Source organism: Episyrphus balteatus, chromosome 3 (genome assembly GCF_945859705.1).
Source record: "Episyrphus balteatus chromosome 3, idEpiBalt1.1, whole genome shotgun sequence".
NCBI classification, from domain to species: Eukaryota; Metazoa; Arthropoda; class Insecta; order Diptera; family Syrphidae; genus Episyrphus; species Episyrphus balteatus.
This window is the reverse complement of record NC_079136.1, coordinates 81245725-81252948: the sequence shown is the minus strand read 5'-3', so window position 1 is coordinate 81252948 and position 7224 is coordinate 81245725.

The window sequence follows — 7224 nt, the reverse complement described above, 5'->3', positions numbered from 1 at the left end:
TGAAATTAACCGGAAACGGAATGATTGCGACATCTTTTGCTCAGCATTTGCTACATACAACAAAGGTTTGGTGATATGATGAGCTTTTTTTATTTGTTTTTTGGTTTGGTTTCATGATAGGCTTTTTCATGATAGCTAGTGACATCTCTTGATATAAATTGAATTTTAAAAATATATAGTAAGGAACATAACCGGCAAAAAGTTTTTTAAGAACTTTTGATTTGACTTTGGTAAACAATGTACAGCATTGTATATATATTTCCATAGTACTATCATGAAGTAAAACGATCTTAGGAACTCTAGTGGTGACTTGAAAAAGCAGAATTTGTATGAAAAAAACACACTGAGCGCCACCTCAAAAAAGTGGCGACATCAACTAATACTAAATTCGACTTCATGATAGTACTATAGAAATATATATACAATGATGTACAGTAGATATAAAAGACTTTCGTCTTAAATTGGATATTTTTTTTTTTTAATAATTATAATTATTATATATATAATTATTATAATAAGCATTATAATAAGTAAGCTTGAAGGCAGGGTTGTAAAAATAGCAATTAAAACATGCATTTGAAATTTTAAAAAATATTTACTGCAAATAAAAAAAAAATGCATTAAAAAATATTTATTGCAATTGAAAAAAATGTTATTGCAACTGAAAAATATTTGTATTAAAAAAAATATTTGTTGCAGATAAAAATATTTTGCATAAAAAAAGTGTTATTGCTACTGAAAAATATTTGCATTGAAAATAAAAATATTTTGCATTAAAAAAAATTTATTGCAAATAAAAAATTTTCTGCATTGAAAAAAAATCAATGCAAAATGTGTGCATTAAATATTTCTTTTTAATATTCGTCGATTTTTTTACAATTTTGACTATTTTTTTTTAAATGCAGAAAATTTTGTATTTGCAAAACATTTTTTTTAATGCAAATATTTTTTAATTTCAAAAAAAAAAAAAAAAAATAACATTTTTTTAATGCAAAAAAAAACAGTAGTTTTATTGAAAATTGTAAGAATAAATATGAATTCCTTGTTCACAACTATTACTTAATTAAATGAAAAAAATAAAAATTTTGATTGAAAAATATCCTTATGTAGGCACAACCGGTCTTAACTGGACCAAAAAAAAAACCCAGTTGAGGTCGGGGCTAAGAAATTTATATGTTAAATACAACAACACTTTAGCCCCTTGGACTTAGTTGTTTATCCTGGAGATTTCTCTGGGATTAATTTTTTGAACAGTTTTAAATCTGTGCTACCAAAGTCAAAACATTAACGAAAGTATGCGGTAGAGTTCGACTCCTGAAAGCGAAAAATATGACAAATTTAAATTTTATTTGGGTCTGCTGGTTTCGAAAGTAAAGCCTGGTACGCAGATGGGATACATTAACTAAATCAACTATGGGAGCTAAAAATTAGCGCGATCTGCCTACCAAGCTATATAATACAAATCACACCTATTGAGCCCAATTCACACACGGCCTTATTAAAAAAATTGCTAATCCTAGTGTGAAAAATGTAGATATCCTCTGAAGATTAAAATTTAACCAGGTCCTAGAGCAGGGTAAATTTTTGACAGCTGAAATTTTTTTATTCACTTCAATAGTGTCAAAAATTTAACCACAGTTAAATATTTAACCCAATTCACACAGGGCCTAAATCGGCTCGTGAAAAGTCGTTATAAATACTCACTCACGTTTGATGAACAAGTACCTACGTGTAAACAAAGTTATTCCGAATCTTGATTTTTGTGTCTATAATAACCCTTCAAGCAAGAAAACGGAGTTCAGAAAAGACAGTCCGACCTCCGACCGAGAAAAACGGGGTTGCACTCACACACTTGCAACTTTTTGTGTATGAACACAAAGTCGAAGGAGAATCGTGGTGAAAAAGTGAGAAAAGGAAAACGAACGTAGGAAAGACAAAGACAACAAGACAAGGTATAATGCGTCATTTTGTTATTATTTGTCGTTTGTTGCAGTATCTCGTCGGTGGTCGGGTCGTGCGTCGTGCCTCGTTCTTAAACTAAATACATTGTTTTATTAATATGGAAAATTTTATTTCAAATAATGGTATGAATTGCTAAACGTGCTTCTGCGATTTTATAATTAATAATTTATCATTTTGTTGTTTTTCAAGGAGTTGAATAATGATACGCTAGCTGAGAATTTTCACCCTAACCTAAACTTCCCACAACGCACAACAGCTACTATATTCTTCAATGATGCAAATTCTCCAGCAACTGTATCAACGAATACAATAAAATAAAATTTTGTGTAAAAAAAAAAAACAATAAAAAAATTTAAGAAAAAGAAAATAATTCGTGTTTTGTTTTGTTTGCAAATGCTTCCAAATGTCAAGCGCCATTTTTTTTTCCATTCCAATGCCGGACGTCATTCATTCCGACTTCGGCTCCGTTTTCTCGGAATGGAGGTTTTCACCTCACCAATACATATGCAATCGACTTCGCGGTGATTATAATTTCCATACTAATTTGAGCCGCCTTCGGACCCGTTTCTGAGCCGAAGTCGGACTCAGCTCCGCCTGAGGCGGAGCGGATTCGGACCGAAATCGGACTTGTTTGCTTGAAGGGAAGGGCCAGTTGTACAAATATTTAATCCGTGGTTCATCAACTTTTATCTTCTGAATTCGGTGGTAAGATTGATTTTTTGATTTTACCCTTCAAGCAAACAGGTCCGACCTCGGTCCGAATCCGCTCCGCCTGAGGAGGAGCTGAGTCCGACTTCGGATCAGAAACTGGTCCGAAGGCGGCTCAAATTAGTATGGAAATTATAATCACCGCGAAGTCGATTGCATATGTATTAGTGTGGTGAAAATCTCCATTCCGAGAAAACGGAGCCGAAGTCGGACCTGAGTCGGAGCAGCGAAAACCTACTAGAAAGAGGAACAAAAAAGGGATGACGTTTCGCATTTGCGACCAAAAAAGAACAAGATTTATTTTTTTTTTCACTGAAACTGTTTTTTTTTATTTAATTTTGGCAAACAAAATTTTCACAATATATACAATATAAAATACAATACATTTTTTTCATTTTATTTTATTTTCAATTCAATTCAATTTAGTTTATTGAACTTGTTATTTACAATTGACTTAAAATTAACTTATTTCTAAGATACATTGGTTGATATAAAATTTTGTTGGCACAGAAGGGGCCTAACCTTAAACAATGACTAAGTTATAAAATATAGATAAATATTATACATGGATAAACTTAATTTAAAAAGTCTGCTGACTAGGTTGTCCTCGGGGTGTTCAGACCCGGATGTCCAGTTGTGGGGTTGGTTGAGTTGGGTTGGTTTGATTGGCGTTTAGCCACGATAGTATGCCGACTGGGTGTCGGCGTAAAAGTTAACTGCTTCTTCGTTGTCCATTGAAATTATGTTCTCGTCCAGTATATCCAAAGCGCAAAGGTACCTAGGTTCCGGATGTCGTTGTTGGGCTATCATTCTTCTCATCAGCTGATTGGGGTGGTTGGCGATATTTCCTACAAGTATCTTCGCCGATCGCAGTAGATACTTGTCCAGTGGTATGATTTTTGCTTCCTCGTAGAGTCGCTTGTTGCTGTAGTATTTTTGTCGCTGTCGATCGAAGTAAAGTCCGGTGCACATCCTCAGTATTTTTCTCTCGAACATTTGTAGTTCCTTCATGGCTGTCTTGGAGATGGTATACCATACCGGAAAGCTGTAGGCAATGACAGGTCGCAGAAGCTGCTTGTAGATCAAGAGTTTCGTTGGCTGACTTAAGCCTGTTCTTTTTTTCATCAGAGGGTGAAGGCGATGGAAGGCAAAGTTGGCTTTTTTGAGGACCAAACGGGAGTGATTGTTGAATCTGAGGAGCTCGTTAAAGTTGATTCCTAAGTACTTGGCGCTGCGTTTGGCTGGCAATCTAGTTCCATCTGGAAGTGTCAATGTGATGCTTCTGCAGCTTCCAGCCGATCGACTGCCTCTTCCTCCTGATCGTCTAAGGCACAATAGTTCCGACTTGGATGAGTTGATCCGGATACCCCATTTACTGTAGAACTCATACAGTTTCCGAATGTGAGCTTCGACTTTCCTGGCAGCTATGTTTGGCGAGATGGACTTGCAGTATGTGAGTGAATCGTCCGCGTAAAGCAGATTCTCGCACTCACTTGCAGGCGGTTGGTCTGATGTCAGGATGCTGTATAGAAAGGGGCCAAGTTTGGATCCTTGAGCAACTCCAGCTCGAATGACTTTCTTTGGTGATTTCCGATCCTCCACTTGCACAAAAAAGTTTCTGGAAGAGAGAAAAGAAAAAATAATTTTAATTAGTGCCAAAGGAAAGCTTAGTAAATGAAGTTTATGGATAAGGGCATCGATCCATACGCTGTCAAATGCTTTCTCGACATCCAGAAAGCATGCGACGGTAACTTGATTGTTGTTTAAAGCTGAGGTGATGTCTTGGTGGAACTTCATGAGCGGATGCAGTGTGGAGTGCTTCTCCCGAAAACCGAACTGCATGTCTGGGATGATGTTGTTATCGCTGCAAAACTTCTTCAGCTTCCTGAGTGTCAGCTCTTCCAAGAGCTTACTAAGATTGTTGAGAAGAGAGATTGGTCTGTAATTGGAGATGATGTTCCTAGCACCTTTCTTAGGAATCGCCACAATTCTTGCAGTTTTCCATTTCTGTGGGAAGTAGCAGTTGTTTATGCAGTTGTTGAGGATGATAGCCAAGAAGATTATCACTGTTTGCGGGAGCCTCTTTATGATGAAGTTGGAGATGCCATCCTGTCCAGCTGATTTTTTCGGTTTGGATAGGTTAATTATTTCGGCAATCTCTTCTGGGGTAGTCAGGTTTGGGCTGTCAGTAGGATCACTTGCAGGATTTGTGTCGCTGAATGTCACTTTATCCGGGTTAGGTAGCAGAGTCCTTTGGATGGATGCCTCGACTTCCTCTATAAAGTCTGAGTCTGCGGAAGGGTTCGGTGAGAAGTTACCTTCAAAGTGGGCTGCAAATGCTTCTGCTTTTTCCAGAGATGTTGTTGCTCCTCCATTGTTGGTGTTAACGACTTCCGGCATTGGTGATTTCTGTCCAACAATTCGGTTGATGTTCTTGAAGGCATCAGGCCCTGGCTTTATTGACTGCAGTCTCTTCTGGAACTGTGTGTTGTTATAGTGCTGAATGGAGTTACGGAGCATGATGTTAGTGCACTGTAGCTCACTCCACACTGTCCGGTAGTTGGGGTTTGATGTATTCAGGTCCCGTTGGTGAATCCTTTGGAGGCGTTTCCTTAACCGTTGTCTGTGGGCGTATAGGTTTTGCACCTGTTCTGGGAGATGTTGGTAGCGGTCCTTTGATGTCTTCGGCTGTTTTTGGTTGTCCACTGCGCTTGTAATTGCCATTTCTAGGGAGTCAATAGCAGCATCAATTTCAGTATTCTCAAGGTTCTTATTGTGTGGAGGGAGCGTGACGGTTTGTTCGACGTCTCTCTGCAGCCGGTCTACGTCAAAACTTCTGTAGTTGATGAAGCACGCCGATGGTTGTGCTGCTAGGGAGATGGGTTGGTGAAGCTGGATAATAAGCTGAACAGCTTCATGGTCCGAGTCGCTGGGTACTGTTGAACAGTTGAAGTTGCTGTAGGCTGGTTCGATGTGGATGAGGTTTGATGTTGCGAGAAAGAAGTCCAGCGTTGATGGCGTTCTCGGGTAGGTTGGTTTTGGTTGGGAGACTGTTACTAGGGAGTGTAGAGAACTGTTGACATCCAGCCAGTCAGCTATCGCCTTGCCTCCGATGCTAATAGTTGTATCCATCCAAAGGTGATGTCTCGCATTAAAATCACCGCCGATGAGTCCATAAGTGCTTCTTGACAGGATGCCGTTGAGGGTTTGCAGATCTTTTTGGATGTTTCTGACGGTGGAGCTGCACTTGAAGTATACGCTGATAATCGTCAAAGTTTCATCTCTCCCTACGTTTAAGATGATGGCAGTGGCTTCACTGGTGAGGAGTCCGGTGATGATGATTTCGCTGGTGCTCAGTTTCTTCTTGACAAATATTGCGGTTCCTCTGCGGTTCTCCGTTTTATCTCGACGATAGGTGTTAAATCCACGGATATCGATATTGTTCTTCCTTGTCACGTTGGTTTCGCTAATTAGGGCAATGTCTGGATTGTGGTTCTTCATGAACAAGTGAAATGATGTCCTCTTTTCCAGGCTGTACAATGAATTGACATTGTACGTCAGTAATTTTATTTTATTTGTTGTTGCTGCTGTTGTTGGTGTTTCTTTAGATGCCCAATCGCATGTTTCACCTTCTGCCTTTTTCTTCATCATTAGAGATTACATCTACAACACAAACAGAAACACATCACTTTAATCCAAACACTTTGAGCGATATATACAACATACCTTTTTTTGTTTCCATATTGTTAATAGTTTGATATAATTGTTTATAATTATACTTAATTATACTTATACTTTGTGTTCATACACAAAAAGTTGCAAGTGTGTGAGTGCAACCCCGCTTTTCTCGGTCGGAGGTCGGACTGTCTTTTCTGGACTCCGTTTTCTTGCTTGAAGGGTAAGACCGAATTCAGAAGATAAAAGTTGGTGAACCACGGATTAAATATTTGTACAACTGGCCCTAAGTCAGCTATTACACGAAGCCTCAAGAGGCTTGACTCTTTTTCCGAATTATCTTTTGATAATCATTCTTTGAGGCGCGTACTTTTACACGATGCCTCTTGAGTCAAGACTCAAATTTGACACTTCTCTGTTGATTTAAAGTTTGTTGTTGTTGTATTGCACCACGAAGCAAAAAGAAATGGTGGAAAAAGTGGAAAAAGAAACGTCAAAAAAGAGTCTCAGAATTTCGACCTACGACTCTCCGGTCGGGTAATTTATTGTTTTATCTTCTTTCTCTTTTGCACTCATTAGTTTTGAAAAGAGGCGCGCCTCTTTAGGCTGACTAAGTTGTAATAGCTGACTAAGTTGTGTTCACTGACGCTGTGCTGGACTGTTAAGCCAGAACTATAATTGGCGGATGGAGTCGGAAGCTACTGTCAATTGTTGTTGTTTTCTTTGACTTTATAGAAAAGTCAAAGAAAACAACAACAATTGACAGTAGCTTCCAACTCCATCCGCCAATTATAGTTGTGGCTCTAGGCAGAAAAGTACAGCTTTTTGCTGTTGAGTTTTTTCTGTGCTGAACTGTTTTAAGCTGCGTTCCTTTGGAAA